The sequence below is a fragment of the Siphateles boraxobius genome, unplaced genomic scaffold (assembly GCF_051911475.1).
Source record: "Siphateles boraxobius isolate OS27281-9 unplaced genomic scaffold, OSU_SipBor_1 89, whole genome shotgun sequence".
In the NCBI taxonomy this organism is placed as follows: Eukaryota; Metazoa; Chordata; class Actinopteri; order Cypriniformes; family Leuciscidae; genus Siphateles; species Siphateles boraxobius.
The window spans coordinates 3,192,693-3,210,778 of NW_027509218.1; the positions used below are offsets into that span (position 1 = coordinate 3,192,693).

Genomic DNA, 18,086 nt, shown 5'->3' on the forward strand with positions numbered 1-18,086 from the left:
AAGTTGTTTATACGTAAATAAATTACGTTTTTTTTGCTGTCAATATATGTCATTGTGAGTTGGGCATGTTGACCTGCAGTTTTCAATAAAGCAGATTTGTTGTTTCAATTCAAGTCAAGTCTGTTTCTTGAAACAAGACGATTCATCTTTTACAAATAACACAGCAGCTTATGACATGTCAAAAAAGCTTGTTTCATCTGAGATATGACTCAAAACAAGATATTTTTAAGACAGTTTCACTTAAGATATTCAAGATGCACTGTCTAAAAACAAGCTCCTCTAGCTCACTTAAATCTTGGTCTTTAGGTGATTTTGTCTTATAATAAGTGTGATGAGATATTTTGACTAGAAATTAGAAAAATATACTTGGCAAGATTTTGAGTTTTTGCAGTGAGTGAGATGTTTTTAGGTTGCTAATTGAGCAAAGTGCTTCCATATATTTTATTAGGACTAGTATTAGTTGAAGAATAAAATAAAAATATCGGATTAATATCGGTATCGCAAATAGCCAAAGCTGCGGCATCGGTAGTGAAAAAGTGGTATCGGGACATCCCTAATTAAAGTTACAGAAGTTATTCAGTCAAGAGCAGCGAGAGAGTTTCTTTTTGTCTTTCGCAGCAGGTTAATTTGGCTGCTGTCACTTAAAGTGCGTATGCACGGATCCAATATACTGCTACACAACATGCGTTTTCTCTCAACTATTTACGTTCCAAAACTATTTACCTGAATACTCAGCAAGAAGGCCATTTTGACATCATTTTGTATTTAATTGACCATTTAAGCAGAGTAAGCCAAATTTTTTAGTCCAAATTTTCTGAAGAGACACGATCACTTTCTATGATGAACAGATTGAATTTAGACTTTTATTCACATATAAACATTAATCAACTCACACATCAGTTGTTGTAAACGGAAAACTCAAGCTTGTTAATTTTCGTGTTATGCAGCATGTTTGAGCTTCCTCTAGAACCAATAAGATTTGTTCTCACATGTCAAGCAAGTTCGGTTGAGCTCCTGTTTATGTCCGCTGATCAATGTTCAATCAAATGTTCAATCAAATAAGAGCCTAAATTAAATCTGTACATCATATAATTGTAAAGTGATCGAGTCTCTTCAGAAAATTTGGACTAAACCCCTCAATTCATATGGACTAGTTTTACGATCTCTTTTCGAACTTTTTGAAACGTCTAAATGGTAGTTGCGTAGCTGTCTGTGGAGGGACAGAAAACTCTTTTAGATTTCATCAAAAAGATCTTCATTTGTTTCGAAGATCAACCGGAAGTCTTATGGGTTTGGAACGACATGAGGGTAAGTAATTAATGACAGATTTTTCATTTTTGGGTGAACTATCCTTTTAAGATATTTCAGTATCAATACATATCAAAATATCAACATTTTTCACAATAGTGAGTTCATTGAATTATCAAAACAATCTTAAATATATTATTTAAAAAATAATTAATCATGTATCATGGGTGGCTTTGTCTCATGAACAGACCAACATTTTTGGTTATTATTTACCAAAAATATTCCCCTTCTCTGCAGCTCTCAAATCACATTTTTCATTCTGTTTAATAAAAATGGTGCATCACATTTGGTTTTCTACATTTATAATAATAAGAATCATTATTAATAATTGAGCACCAATAATAATTTAGCACTAAATCAGCATATTATAATGATTTCTGAAAGTTCATTTGACACTGAAGCCTGGAGTGATGACTGCTGAAATTTCAGCTTTGCGATCACAGAAATAACTTGCATTTTAAAATATTACATTACATTGTAATATATTAATGATTTATTTTGTGGTTGAATTGTTCCTTTTTTGAGTGTGATTCACAATGAGTTCCTAGTTTATAAATTCTCGAACCCAAACCGTCTGCTTAAAACCTTCTAAACAATTTCTCTGATTAAAACGTGACTTGAGGCCAAATAACTGAAGTGGTTTGACTAGAACTCAGAGGCATTTTGGAAAGGCTCTTGAAGGACATCCTCCTCTGATGTTATAGGGAAGCAGTTTGGAATTGTGATCAGCAGAGGTCAAGCAGATGCTAATGCTTCACAGGGGAAAGACGGGCTGTGAGGAATGTCGCATCTGAAAGGTTGGTTTCCTAAAACCCTGTACTCTGCCGCAGATATACTGTATCCTGCAAAACAAAGTCAGGGCTCATGCTTACTGTTAACCGTGAACTGAAGGTTGCATAATAGAACCATTATATATTACACTATTGGCCATGTCTTTGAAAGTGTGTGTGTGTGTGTGTGTGTGTGTGTGTGTGTGTGTGTGTGTGTGTGTGTGTGTGTGTGTGTGTGTGTGTGTGTGTGTTTTTACTTTCACCCATCACAGTTTAGACTCAACTTTATGCGTAGGCTCAACTATTAAGTCATTTTTAGGTTGAAGAGTGTAAACAATAGCTCTGCGATTCTTTGATAACATTTCTCTGCTTTTTTGTGCTATGCAATGTCAAGTTCCTCAAGTCAGTGACTCAAATTTGTGTCTGGGTTAGGATTACATGTTTGTCTAAACCAAAGAGGTGTATATTACGAGAGCTATACCTTAGCATTTCCATTCAATATCACTGGCGGTTGTCCTGCACACGGATGGGTACCCAACGTGTGAACCTTACATATTTGATAATATTGGAATAATATTTACAATATTGGAATAATTATAATACAGGACTCAATAGGCATGGGCGAACTACGGGTCCAATTGTGAAGACTATTTAAACCCAGTTTGGTACCCACTGATAGGCAGCTGCTTTCAAACAGTCCCATGCTTATTTGTGAGACTTTATAAGAGACAGTATTATCTGAAGACCGTCAAAGGTTTCTAATTAATACACGATTTGCAGCATTGAGCATTGTAGCCTATCGTGCTGCAACTGAAGTGATTGACAGCTCCCGTCATTATAAAGGAAGTGCTCTTTGCTCCCTTTCTGTATATAATCACAATTTGAATAAGGTTTTTTTTTTCATGCTGCTGAGAGGACCAATTGTCACATACACTACGGAGTTTCAGGAGAGGCAACCACATTTAAATGCAAAGTGAATCCACTAAAATATCCATGTTATATGACAGTAAAGGCTCATATTTGGCTATGTGTTGTTTTAATTTATGGAGACCTCTAAGCATCTGTATAACCTATGGTGTGATTTATGCTCATTTGTTCTAAATAGCCTGTATGGGAAGGCTGCTCAGATGATGCAGATGTTTGTTTTGTTTATGACGGATGCATGTTATCTTTTTTTCTGTTTATTGTTACCATGTTGGTCTGCATGTCTATTTTTCTTAAATGTCTATTTTTCTTCAACTCTGAATGCCTAATGTTGGTTTGATTGCTTGTGTTACTCGAGAAATAAATATTTATTTGCCTGATGTAGTAGATTTAATGCAGGTGCGGATTGGGTTGTGGTCTTTGTCAAACGGGTCGGGTTGAGTATGGAATTAAATAAGTGTTGTGGTCAGATAACAGGTCGGGTCGGGTGCACTGAATGGGTTTACCAAACATGACCTGTACAGGACTCTCTGCAGGACACACCAGAAGTAAAGGAAAAATACATTTAAGGAAACAAATTATGCATTGTCCTGCATTATAATAAATGGTTTGCAGTCGTTATAAAATAATATTTTTTGTAAACCTTCTTGATTATTAACTTGAGATGTTTAATCATGCATTCTAATCGATCTCAACCTTTCATTTTAGATTTTCATGTTGGGAGGGATTCGTGCACCTCAGCTGTGGCAGGAGTAAGCACTCTCACGTCTTGCTGGTAAGAAAAGTGGTTTGTGTGTAATATCAAATTTATTCAAAAACAGTTGCATATAAAAAAATTATTGCAATTAAGGCAGTTTTTAATATAAAAATTACACACAATCGTCTCGGTTACGTATTTAACCCTGTTCCTTGAAGGAGGGAACGGAGACATAGTCGACGTGTCAACTGATTGGGATCACGCCAGGGAGCCTGTCATCTTCAAGTACTGTTAAAACGAGCCAATGCACATTGGCGTGCGTGAAATGCATCACACACTCCGCCCCCGCGGTGTCTAAATACGTAAGTGGATGCACGCACTAGTTTTCTTTTGCTGAGGAGCCGGGCGTAACTCTTGAGTCAACGGTGGTCCAGAAATAGTGGCGACGGGACTACGTCTCCGTTCCCTCCTTCAGGGAATGAGGGTTACATACATAACCGAGACGTTCCCTTTCAGTCGTTCACGTTTGACGTGGTCGATGTGTCGACTGATTGGGATCCCAATTAAAACGCCATCTAGTGCTGCCACCTTCCAGTGCCTAGACGAAAAGCCTTCTGATCCCCCCGCATTATTTTGAGGCGGAGATGGGACAGGGCTTAGGCCAGGGAAGTCACTGCTGTTCCACAAGACCACTGGGAAGCGTTTTCTTTCGTTGGATAGGAATACACTGCGGAAGCCACATCCTGCCCGAAGGGAGGTAACGTGGAGAATACACATATGGACTGGGCGGATGACTGGGCAGTACAACATATGGAATGTCACTGGGGTGGCTCCAGCCTATGAAAGGGACAGTGACGGCTGAGCCGACACGGGCTCGCCGCAGGAAGCCGTACCGTGGAAGAATACAGTTATGGGACCGCCGTAGGGATCACAACATATGGACCTAGCCTAACACAGGTTCCACCAGTGCATACGAGTAATAGGCCTGGCTTTGGACGTTCCACCACATCCGTTGCCGAAGGGTATTTCGACAGGGTTCGGCTAATAAGGGGAACTCTACTGGAGCAAGAATTGCGCACGTATCCAGTCCATAGGAGGGGAATGGCGCAGCAAGCCGACACTTCGAACCGGGCTTACAGTGAAACTGGCTTCATGTGAAGGGAGCCCACGGGAAGCAGCGGTTCGACAAATAGGCTAGATGTCTAGCGAACGTGATAGGTTTCGCCCAGCCCACAACTCTATTAACATCTGTTCAGTGAGGCACTCTGTGTCAATGCCTATGAGGGAGAAACACTCTCACTTAGGAGGAGCTCACCACCAAGGTGGGCACGTGCATCCTGGGAAATAACCAAGATGAAGGCAACCACATGTAGTGGGCCAACCTCTGCTTGGAAACAGCCTTCCCTTCTGCTGGTCTCCGTAACAGACAAGAGCTGGTCTGAGGTCTAGGCTTTGCATTCTGAGGACGTATAACCGCAATGGAGCAGACGGACAGAGAAAAGCCAGGGCTGGGTCTGCCTCTGCCTCCTCCGGTGCAGCGCTTGCCACCTGGTCCCGTAGGAGAGGTAGGAACCTTGGGCACATATCCAGGCCGGGGTCTCAATATCCTGAGAGTTAGCCGGCCCGAATTACAGGCCCGATCCGTTGACCGAAATGCTTGCAAGTCCCTACCCTCTAGATAGAGACCAAGCAAGCAGGAGAACTGTTTCTAAGATACAGTGGCCCAATGCTGCTCAGTCATCTTTAAAATGAAATAAACATACTGTCAGTTCACAAACAGGTTAATTACACATTCACATCAGTCTCAGTTTTATCTCTGCAAATGTTACACATTTGACCCGACTGACAGGACCAGAATGATAACAGATGAATCAGATCCATTCTTGCGTGACTTAAACATTGAACTTGTGTTGGCAGATGAAGATAATTAATTTTTATAACTGACCAATCATCTGTCACAGCCGGTTGCAATAAAGATGACTGCTGGATCGGATCGCAAGCAGGCCCAGTTTATTTAACTTTATACTCAAACATGAGAATATAAAGAGGAACAAAACAACCAGGTACATGTGATGAGAACTGACAAAGAACAGAACAAAAAACAGGTCTTAAGGCCTGTTTACGGTGTGTTTTAGCCGGGTTTTCGCCTGGAAGGCTATATAGAAATCTGGCACCCTATTGAACGAAGTTCAACTTAGAGTGCTGCCGTTCACAGACACCAGAATGAACAAGTTCACAGTAACATTCATCAGTAATACAATACAATACGTTCAGTTCACGTTCACCCAAAATATGAACGAGTTCATGAACTATCGTTCAATGAACGTGTTCAGGCACAACACTGCTACTAACTATAAGTAACTTTTCAACTACATGTCAACTAACTCTCATTAGAGTATAAGTAGGCTGTAGTAGACTGTCAGTAGACTGTTAGGTTAGGATTAGGTGTTAGGGTTTGGGTTAGGAAAATAAGTTGACGTTACTTATAGTCAGTAGAATGTCTGTTAGGGGACCAGCAAAATAAAGTGTTGGCAAATATTAAGCAGACAGTCTACTAATCCTCTAATGACAGTTAGTTGACATGTAGCTGCAAAGTTACTTATACTGTATAATAATAGTTAGTAGAATGTCTAAAGTAGACTATCGAAATAAAGTGTTAATTATTTCAAGGCACTCACATGGTTAAGCATAAAAATCCATTGATGAACTCATTTAAACGTGAACGAGAGAATTTCTTTTTTAGATTTTTTTTTACAAATACTATTGTAAAAACATAAATTCAAAATACTACAAAATAAAGCAAAAAAACTCCCCCGACTCCGGTCCGAGGCATCAATCTCCCCGCGCCCAGCGAGTGCTTGAAGTGCGTCAGAAACAGAGCGCGTGCGATCAGTTTACTGTTGGTAATTTGTTGTGCAGCGTCGCCCTTCGCTGCATCCAATGTAGACAGCATTGCTTTCGTTTGAGGGCACTTAACACACTCAAGCACCCAGTAGAAACGGAACTGGCAGGTCTAGACATGGTGAAAGTTACCTGATTGTGACGGATGGCCAAATTTACATGACATATTTTAAATTAGCATTATAGTCTGCAACAGTGCCAAACGGAAGAGAAAAGGATAAAAGGGGATAAAGACAGAGGTAATGTAATGAGTGAACAGTTTATCTAATTGCAGTAAGATATATAATTTAATGGCAGTTATTTTTACCTTAAACTTTATGCTAACAGTTGTTCTCCAGTTCTCCAGAGGCCACAGACAGTGTGATTTGTAACAATCACGTCAGTTTTTTTAGATGTATTCACTATCACGTTTATTAATTAATGTTTTACTCTACAGTTGTGCAGTTTTTAAGGGGATATATGGCATTTTTTAGATTTATTTGCCAAAATTATTAATGATATTTATATAGGCTACAGGTTTTTCAAAAGTTGCAACGTTTTATGTAAAATGTAACATTAAAGCAGACATTTCGCAGTTTATTTCATGGTGAAAACATGAAACGTGCCATAGTTTAGTGGAAAATTGCTGCCATCAACTGCAAAACAAACACTTTTGCTAGCGCTCAATGAATAGTTTGTGCATGAATGACATTTGGACGATGACATCACTGTTCTATCCAGAGCGGCTATACTGAACAAAATTATAAACGCAACATAACTGTAAAGCTGTAAATCTGCCTTGAAATAATCTATATTGTAAAAAGCGTTATAGAAAAATATAGCTGCGAGCAGCAATTGCGGGCCCAAGCCGGTGGCACTGCCACCCAGGTGCCTTTACCTAAAGGCACCGGGGTGGCGGTGCCGCCAGCTTTGGCCCTTCATCGCTGCTTGCAGCTATATATATATATATATATATAATATATATATATTAGAGGTGGGCATAGATTAATTTTTTTAATCTAGATTAATCTCACTGGAATCTTGGAATTAATCTAGATTAATCTAGATTAAAATGGCTCATTTGAATTCTGCCGAAGGCATTCAGAATATGTGTGCTACCCAAATAATGACTAAAAGTAAGTCTTTGAGAATAGTTCGCCTCGCGTAGGGATGTGAATTTCTGCCAAAAATGCCATTCGACAATAGAGGAGCAGTCGGATATCGTTCAAAAAAAATTATAAAACAATTGCACAATTACAATGACAGAAAGGGAGGCCAGTTTCATCTTTAGCGATTTGTCATCAAACAAACTGTTTATTAATTGAAAAAGTAACATGTTTTCGTCGTTTTTTTTTAAAACATAGTAACTTAGGCTAATTGGAAGAAGAAAAAAACAATAAGCACGACATAGCTACAGTCCGTTTTTGCATCGCCAAACCAGATGCTCGTTAGATCAAAAAATAATGTCATATGTTATAATGATTTTATGTGAACCTGCCTTTACCGGCAATAGCCTCCTCCTTTTTAAACAAATTAGTTTCAATCAATGTAAACTATTCGTGTGACTATGCCCCTGCGCAATACACACACATTACCGCGGGATTGCGGGTGTTCATTTCATAAACTGTACACAATGGTAGCTTATTTATTTTGTAGCCTATAAATTAATGTATATGTCCAACGGATAATGTCATACTTTTTAGTAGTGCTATCGTGGCGTAATAATCTGATTGGTTGTAAAATGTATTACCTGAATGAAATGAAATCGAATGTATCGTCCTGTGGAATCATTCATTCACAGACATCATACGAAGATGTTCAACTAATAAAGATCTTCATCGCTGGCAAAAATATGATGCATTTGCAGATTTGCTTTCACTGGACTAAACTGTAGCTCTTGATGTTCTTAAATCTTCCTGTTATGACTCTGTGTCGAGTGTGATTGAACGCGCTTCAGACGATTCAGTGCGTGAGGAACTGAACAGAACTGATTCGCGAACCGATTTAGACAGATCTGCCAACTTGTTTGATGAAGTCTTTGAACAGAATCGACCCAAAAGAGTGATTCATTTGTAAATTGAGAATCGCTCATGCCCATAAAAAAGATACAGCGCACTTGGAATAAACTCATTTAACAACATGTAAAGTAAGGAGAGGAACGATCGCACAACGTAACATGTAAAAGTATACACCTTGTGTCCCTGACAGGAAAATACCCTGCTGCGCGATTTGCGCGAAAATATAACGATATTCGAAAAAGCTATTTTATGATCCCAACCCAACTTTGAGAATAGATTAACAGCGATATTTTTTTTATGGCCCGATAAGAGTCTCAGGTTAACGCAGCACGTTAACGCCGATAACGGCCCACGACTAATATATATATATATATATATATAAAAATAAAAAAAAAGCCGCCACCCGGTGCCTTTAGGGTTATTGTGCACGACGTGCAAATATGTAACCCCCGCTTTGACTGTTGAAAAGAAGTGTGCTGTAGAGCTTGCATCAGTGTGGGCTCTGCAAAAGTGCGCATCAAGGGCACATATCAACCACAGAGTATGCGTGAACAACCTTATGAAACCTAAAATGAAAAATGAGACAGCCTACGGTCTCATGGATTTAACGGACACATGAAATAAGTACACAAGACCGAAAATTCATATGAAGTGTGCCATTTGGAGACAGGGCCTATGATCGTGAACCACAATAGCCACATATATGAGATCATTTAAATTTACAGTAATTTTTAGGTCAATATGTTTTGCAGCACTTAAATGTGTAAATCCAGAAGCCCAGTATTTATCTGGAGGTCTTTGTCCTTAGCCGGTCAACCTGGTTTGTCTTTGCCTTTTCTCTTCTGCCCTGTTAGCCATTGTTCACCCTGCCTGTCTTGACCATTCTTAATAAAAAAGCTGCAAATGGATTCCCCTGGCCTAACCCTGCCTCGATACAACACATATGCTGCATCTGCTCGCTATCTGCCGATCGGCTCTGGTAGTTCCGCTTCAGCACTGATGATGTTGTAGGAATAGTGCGCTCTGGTTGGTCTGGATTATTCTAGAATTTTTATTTTATACAGAAATAAGTTATTTATAATTCAGATGATATATATATATATATATATATATATATATATATATATATATATATATATATAAAGACACAGAGAATATTACTTGCCTTACCTGATTAGAACAATGAAAAAATAAATAAAAAAAATAACTAGGGAATCACTAAACCAAGAGAATTATTCTGATTTGATGATACACTCAAAATATTACACAAGCAATCCTTTAAATTTAATGATATACAGAACAGAACAAGAATTTAAAAAAAACTATAAACAAGAAGTAACCGAAATAATGTGAAGCCAAAGTGAAAGTAAGTGGTGTTGGGCTCACGTAACTCTCTCATTAGAATCAAACTGTTTCAACATTTGCGATGTATTTGGATGCTAAACTATTCTTTATAATAGGCTTTGTACTTCACTCACGTTCCAATATGTGTGTGTGTGTGTGTGTGTGTGTGTGTGTGTGTGTGTGTGTGTGTGTGTGTGTGTGTGTGTGTGTGTGTGTGTGTGTGTGTGTGTGTGTGAGGGAGAAAGAGAGAGGCGCGGGCGCGATCGAACTGTGTGTGTGTGTGTGTGTGTGCGTGTGTGAGAGAGTGAGGCGCGGGCGCGATCGAACTGTGTGTGTGCGTGTGTGGGAGAGAGAGAGGCGCGGGCACGATCGAACTGTGTGTGTGCTTGTGAGAGAGAGAGGTGCGGGCGCGATCGAACTATGTGTGTGTGTGTGTGAGTGAGTGAGTGAGTGAGAGAGAGAGAGAGAGAGAGAGAGAGAGAGAGAGGCGGGCGCGATCGAACGTCTCGGTTACGTATGTAACCCTAGTTCCCTGATAGGGAACGAGACGCTGCGTCAAACGCTGCGGGAACGCCCCTGCGTTGTGCGTCATGAAGCACGTATGGAATCAGCCCAATGGAGAGATGAAACGTCATAGGCGGGTGACGTCATCGACCAGGAAACTATAAAGCACCCCAAAAACACAAGCGCATTGGCTTCTGATAGGCTTGAAGGAAGCGCTAACGGGAGTGCCGGGAGTATGGCGGAGCGACGCAGCGTCTCGTTCCCTATCAGGGAACTAGGGTTACATACGTAACCGAGACGTTCCCTTTCAAGGGAACTTCGAGCTGCGTCAAACGCTGCGGGAACGCGAATACCCACGTCGCCATAGGACCAAATGACCGTCATGTGAGACTAGCGCACAGAGGACGAGAGCACCTGTGCCCCAGGGGTAGAGCTTAAGTCTAGGTCATAGAACTTAATAAAAGTATGCGGTGAAGACCATCCAGCCGCATCACAAACATCACTCAGGGAAACCCCCGACAAAAGAGCTTTAGAAGCAGCCATACTCCTGGTAGAGTGAGCTCGGACAACCAAAGGTGAAGGCTGGCCAGCCGACTCATAAGCAAGTGAGATAGCCTCAACCACCCACTTGCTCATTCTCTGTTTAGACGCCGGACACCCTTTCCTGGGTGGCCCGAAACATACAAAAAGTTGTTCTGATTTCCTCCACAGGGCAGCTCTGTGGACATAAGCGTCTAATGCCCTAACAGGGCAGAGTGAATTAAGTTTCTCCTGGTCCGATGACATAAATGGAGGAGGACAGAAAGCCTGCAGAACCGTAGGTCTAACAATATTAGTAGGAACCTTAGGAACGTAACCTGGTCTAGGATGCAGAAAAGCTTTAACCATGCCAGGTGCAAATTCCAGGCACGAGGGTGAAACCGACAGAGCCTGCAAATCTCCGATTCTTTTTAGTGAAGAGATAGCAAGCAAAAAGATAGTCTTAAAAGTGAGAAACTTCTCGGGAACTTCTTCGATAGGTTCAAAAGGAGCTAGGGAAAGACCTTCTAATACAATGGCCAGATCCCAAGTCGGCACCCTCGTACGAACTGCTGGCCTCAGCCTCAAAGTGCCACGGAGGAAACGAGTTATAAGCGGGTGTCTCCCAAGAGAAACTCCACCTAAAGGGACGTGGTAAGCAGCTAGTGCCGCCACATACACCTTTAGTGTGGAGGGGGATAACCCTGTGGAGAAGCGCTCCTGCAGGAATTCCAGCACTGCACCCACTGGGCAGTTAACTGGGTCCTGCAGGTGTTCTCCACACCAAGAAGTGAAAAGTTTCCACTTCAAGGCATAAAGCTTCCTCGTGGATGGAGCTCTGGAGTTAAGAATGGTCTCAACAACCTCGGTTGAGAGACCGGAGTCTATGAGCTGGGCCCCCTCAGAGGCCAAGCCCACAGTTTCCACAATTCTGGGCGGGGGTGAAGTATCGTGCCCCCCGCCTGGGAGAGTAGATCCCTCCTGACCGGGAGCTCCAAAGGAGAACCGTCCAGGAGAGAAATCAGGTCCGCAAACCATACTCGGGCCGGCCAGAACGGGGCTACTAGTAGTAGACTGACCCCGTCCCGGCGGACCCTCTCCAGAACTCCTGGTAACAGAGCAATCGGGGGAAAGGCGTACAGACGTGACCTCGGCCACGGCTGCACCATAGCATCCAACCCCAGGGGGGCTGGAAGAGTGATGGAGAACCACCGATGACAATGAGTGGTCTCCTTGGAAGCGAATAGGTCCACCTCGGCGCGACCGAAACTCAACCAAAGGAGCTCCACCACCTCGGGGTGGAGTCTCCATTCCCCTGGCCTCGGCCCCTGCCTCGACAGGGAGTCTGCTACCACATTCAAATACCCAGGGAGATACATTGCTCTCAGAGATAGTAGCTTCCCTTGGGACCACAGGAGGATCTGACGGGCCAACTTGTAAAGCCGGCGAGACCGCAGGCCCCCCTGATGATTTATATAAGAGACCACCGACGTGTTGTCTGATTGAACTAACACATGATGGCCTCTCAGGTCTGTTAGGAAGTGTTTCAGAGCCTGAAACACAGCCAACATCTCTAGACAATTTATGTGCCACGAAAGATGATGATCCTGCCACAGACCTTGGGCTGGGCGACCACTCATGACCGCCCCCCACCCTGTGAGGGAAGCATCCGTCGTTAGCGTTATGCGACGACAAAGAGCCCCCAGCACAGGACCTTTGGATAGGAACCAAGTTTCTCTCCACATGACCAGAGCACGAAGGCAGCGCCGCGTGACTTTGAACGTGCGGAGCGGATTTCCCCTCGGGGAGAATCCCTTGGTCCTGAGCCACCACTGTAGCGGTCTCATGTACAACAGGCCGCAAGGTATAACGTTGGACGCTGCTGCCATCAGACCCAACAGTCTCTGAAACTGCTTGACAGTGAGTAGCTGGCCTAGCTTCACTTGTTTCACAGCTGAGAGAATCGAAGCGATGCGGGTCGGAGAGAGTCGCGCCCGCATCGATACCGAATCCCAAACGACACCCAGAAAAGTGGTCTTCTGGGAAGGAGATAATACACTTTTCTTTGCGTTCAGCCTCAACCCCAACTTTCTGATATGAGCGAGGACGACATCTCGATGCCGAACCGCCATCTGCTCGGTCTGAGCTAAAATCAACCAATCGTCGATGTAATTGAGAATACGAATGCCCTGAAGCCTCAGAGGCACTAGTGCTGCATCCATGCATTTCGTGAAAGTGCGGGGAGATAAAGCTAGGCCAAACGGAAGAACCCTGTACTGGTACGCCTCGCCCCCGAAGGCGAACCTCAGGAACTTCCTGTGTTGTGGAAGGATGGACACATGGAAGTATGCGTCCTTCAGATCTATCGTGACAAACCAGTCCTCGGACCTGATTTGAGACACGATCTGCTTGATAGTGAGCATCTTGAATTTTAGCTTCCCTACCGAGCGATTCAATATGCGCAGGTCTAAAATTGGACGCAACCCCCCATCCTTCTTTGGAACGATGAAATATCGGCTGTAATAACCTGACTCCAAACTGGGAGGAGGAACCCGTTCTATAGCCTCTTTTTGAAGGAGCGTTTTCACCTCTTGTTCCAATACCAGAGCCTGCTCGGGGCCCACCACTGTGTGCAGAACCCCTCTGAATTTTGGTGGACGACACCTGAACTGGATAGCATAACCCTTTTCTACTGTCTGCAGGACCCAATGAGATATTTTTGGAAGGCTTTTCCACTCTGCCAGAAATTCTACTAAGGGTACCAGCCTCTCGAGACTGGCCTCTGGTGTAACTTGAGCAGCAGACGCAGCGCCCTGTAACGGCGCACCGGCAGGCAACAACTGGTCTGACCGCTCTGAGACCCTCCTCAGAGGGAGCGAGCGTCCCTCGGGAAAGCGCTCGCTGGGATCGTCTGTGCCCCGGCATAAAGGCGGGGTTGGCAGAACGAGCCCCTGAGGGCACCGAGGAGGAATGGGCACCGTAAAAAGAGGTGAACACCTTTCCGCCTCGGTGGGGACCACCCTCAGCATCCTGAACGGCTTGGCGTCAGGACTTCTTCTTAGCCGAAGCCTTCTTAGCCAATATAACTGTCCTCAGATCAGTTCTACTGGGAGAAGGCTTCGGCTGAGAGTGTCGCGGCTGAGCCCACTGTCCAGCAGGGGGAGCACGAGACGCGACACTCTGCCTCTGCTGCGCTCTATGTGATGAGCTCGAAGACGGCCGGGGCTGCTCCCGCCCAGCAGCCCCAGGGACATGAACTTTAAGGGGAAGAAACTTTTTAAAAGCTGCAGTTTGTTTCTTTTCTTCTTGGAATTTATCGATAACTGAATTCACAGCATCACCAAACAACCCCATGGGAGAAAGAGGAGCATCTAAAAGAAAAGCTTTTTCTCTCTCTTTAATATTAGTCTGATTTAACCACAAATGTCTTTCTGCGGCCACCAGAGCTGCCATAGAACGACCCATTAATTTGGCCGATTCTCTGGTGGCACGCAGGGATAAATCAGCAGCCTGACGCAGTTCGCGAACTACGTCAGTACTGACCTCCTCACTCTCACTCATGTCCCTTAGCAGATCAGCCTGGTATGCCTGCAAGATTGACATAGTATGCAGACATGACACAGCCTGACCTGTTGCCGAATATGCTTTACCCACCAAAGCCGAAGTGTTTCTTAAAGGCTTGGTGGGTAATGCCGGTGCCTTAAAAGATGATGCTGCTTCGGGGGAGAGATGGCTCGCAAGCGTCTCTTCCACACGAGGCAAAGCACCATAACCATGAGCCTTGGCTCCCATAATATTAGCGTATGTTGAAGTCTGGGGACTAAACACTCTATATGACACCGGTTTTCTCCATGATTTCGACACCTCGGTGTGGAGATCATGGAAAAACGGCAGGCACCGGCGTGGAGGCTGCACACGTGACGGCAAAAATCTCTCATCCAACTTTGATTTAGAAACAGACTCCTGTCTAGTCACTGGCCATTCAATATTAAGTTTTTCAACAGCTCTTGTTAACACCTCCATAAGCTCATCACTCTCAGGAGTGTGGGGTGGCGAATCCTCCACATCTCCCTCAACACTAACAACATCAAGTTCCTCAGAACTGGATAGCTGCAGCATTGGTGCCTCAGCCCGAGCAGAAGAAACCGCAGCGCGTGCTTCCGAACCCGGGACTGAGGCACTGGATCTCACAGGTGAAGGGAGAGATAAGGCAGAGCCCGTCTCAAACCCCGCTGTGAGATCCATCTGCGATCCCCACGATAAGCGCCGCCGCTCTGCCTCGGCAGAAGCGGGACCCGAACCGCGGGGAGCGCGCACCGAACCGCTCTCCTCAAAGAGCGATCGGCGGGAGCGGAGCGTCCTTAACGGCAAACGCTAATGCTCACAGTCTGCTCCCTCGAGAGCAAACTGGGCATGCTGAACTCCCAAACAAACAACACAAAGATCATGTGTATCCCCGCTCGTTAAATAACGCGAGCAGGGAGGAACACACTTTCTAAACTGCTGTTCGTCCGCCATAATCTCTCAATATATATATATATAGGGATAAATTGTTTGTGTGGTGCAGGGTATGTAAGACAGACAATATCACACAGGGACAGATTCACATGTAGCGCGACTGAAAGCACAGAAGCTAATGCGCTTGTGTTTTTGGGGTGCTTTATAGTTTCCTGGTCGATGACGTCACCCGCCTATGACGTTTCATCTCTCCATTGGGCTGATTCCATACGTGCTTCATGACGCACAACGCAGGGGCGTTCCCGCAGCGTTTGACGCAGCTCGAAGTTCCCTTGAAAGGGAACTGTGTGTGTGTGTGTGAGAGAGAGAGAGAGAGAGAGAGAGAGAGAGAGAGAGAGAGAGAGAGAGAGAGAGAGAGAGAGAGAGAGACGCGGGCGCGATCAAACTGTGTGTGTGTGTGTGTATGTGTGTGAGAGAGAGAGAGAGAGGCGCGGGCGCGATCGAACTGTGTATGTGCGTGAGACAGAGAGAGAGGCGCGGGCTCGATCGAACTGTGTGTGAGTGTGTGTGAGAGACAGAGAGAGAGAGAGCGCGGGCGCAATCGAACTGTGTGTGTGTGTGTGTGTGTGTGTGAGAAAGAGAGAGGCGCGGGAGCGATCGAACTATTTGTGTGTGTGTGTAATACATGTAATAAATAAATAAAAGTGCGTATAAATATAATTTTGGACACAAGAGGGCAGTATAGCCCTATTTATGATTTTGTGTTTAAACTATCACTGGAAGAGAGAAAAAAATCCATTGAAAATCTTCGCCTTTTCTTCACCTTTTCAAGGCTTGGACCCTAATAATCCAAAGGAAAACAATAGGGCCTTCGCCTTTTCAAGGCTTGGGCCCTAATAAATATATATATATATATATATATATATATATATATATATATATATAAAGAAGCCGGTGGCACCGCCACCCTGGTGCCTTTAGGGTTATTGTGCACGACGTGCAAAAACGTAACCCTGCTTTGATTGTCGAAAAGAAGTGTGCTGTAGAGCTTGCATCAGTTTGGGTGCATCAAGTGCGCATCGAGGGCACATATCAACCACAAAGTATGCGTGAGCAACCTTCTGAAATATAAAATGAAAAATGAGACACCTCATCCATGGGTCTCATGGATTTAACGGACACATGAAATAAGTACACAAGACCGAGTATTCATATGAAGTGTGCCATTTGGGACAGGACCTATGATCTTGAACCACAATAGCCACATATATGAGATAATTTAAATATAGAATACTTTTTAATGTCATAGGATGTCATTGCTCAATATGTTTTTCAGCACTTAAATGTGTAAATATAGAAGCCCAGTATTTATCTGGAGGTCTTTGTACAGGTTTATTAATGTAATTATATTTTACGCTTATGTGTCCTATGATATGCAATGGAAGTACATTTTAATGTTTAACATGGGTGTATTCACATCACATAGCATACGATATAATATCTTAAGATTATTCATCATTATGTTGTCTCTGCCTTTTCTGTTTTAATGATATTCAGAACAGAAAAACTAAATGTTCCTTATAAATTTAATTAACACTAACTTTATTCTCATCTGAATTATAAATAATTGATTTCCGTAAAATGATTTCAGCGCCTCTCTCTCTCACTCTCTCACTCTCCCTCTCTCTCTTACACACACAAAGTTCTATCGCGCCAGCGCGCCTCTCTCGCGCGCACACACACACTCAAGCTTAAGAGAGAGGCGCGCGCCATCAAACTGTGTGTGTGTGTGTGTGAGAGAGAAATAGAGAAGCACGGGCGCGATCGAACTGTGTGTGTGTGTGTGTGTGCGCGCTTGTGAGAGAGAGAGGCGCGGGCGCGATCGAACTGTGTGTGAACAGTGGAAACATACTCCGTCATTTTTTTCATACAGGATATCATTCAGACTGCAAACTGTTTACTTATATTTGTGTACACTCGCTATAAAACACAACATCCTCAGTCACATACGTAATATATTTATATATAAATATAATTTTGGACACAAGAGGGCAGTATAGCCCTATTTATGACTGTCAGAGAGAGGGAGAGAAAATTCTCAGAATCCACATTCAAACCACAATATCTGACTTTCTGTTGGTCGGAACTAATAACTGTAAATTAGAAAGTTGTTCGGCTTGAAGAGAACAATATACACGCCAAGTTTTGTAACTGTAGGTAAAACTAACTAAGTTATGACACACTTTATGTGTCCTTTTTTAGTCATAAATTCATTTCCTCGCCACGGCCAAACCGTTCGAGATATCAAAAATCCGCTGGCAATTTATCATCCTCAATGTCTTGACTTCATGCTGACCGAGTTTCGTGGTGTTTGGATTAATTCTCTAGGAGAAGTATATAAAAAATAAAAGCATGCATTTTCCAAACAACCCATAATAGCTGACGTCCTGTTGAGCAGTCGTTAAACTTAAGCACGAAAGTTGTTCGGCCCGATGAGATCTAAATATGTACCGAGTTTCATATTATTACATGAAAGCATGTTTGATATATGGACAAGTGTTCGAATCGCATTTCAGGGGTCGCTGTCGAGCCCCCCTGCCACGCCCGGGTACCAGCTTCAGCCCGGCCCTGATGTCCACGGGTTCTGACCTGTGTGCAAAGTTT

At 43.5% G+C, this 18,086-nt stretch overlaps 1 protein-coding gene across 6 annotated transcripts in view; it reads left to right on the forward strand.

The window, feature by feature from the left end:
- Positions 1 to 18,086, forward strand: part of thrb (thyroid hormone receptor beta) — a 614,287-nt gene that overhangs the window by 418,470 nt on the left and 177,731 nt on the right. For 3 of the 6 annotated variants that reach the window (XM_077222560.1, XM_077222558.1, XM_077222562.1), the window contains exon 2: positions 3,711 to 3,777. The exons of the other annotated variants lie outside the window; for them this stretch is intronic. The gene's annotated coding sequence lies outside the window, so the exon portion shown is untranslated. The remainder of the gene's footprint in view (positions 1 to 3,710; positions 3,778 to 18,086) is intronic. 6 annotated transcript variants of the gene reach the window in all.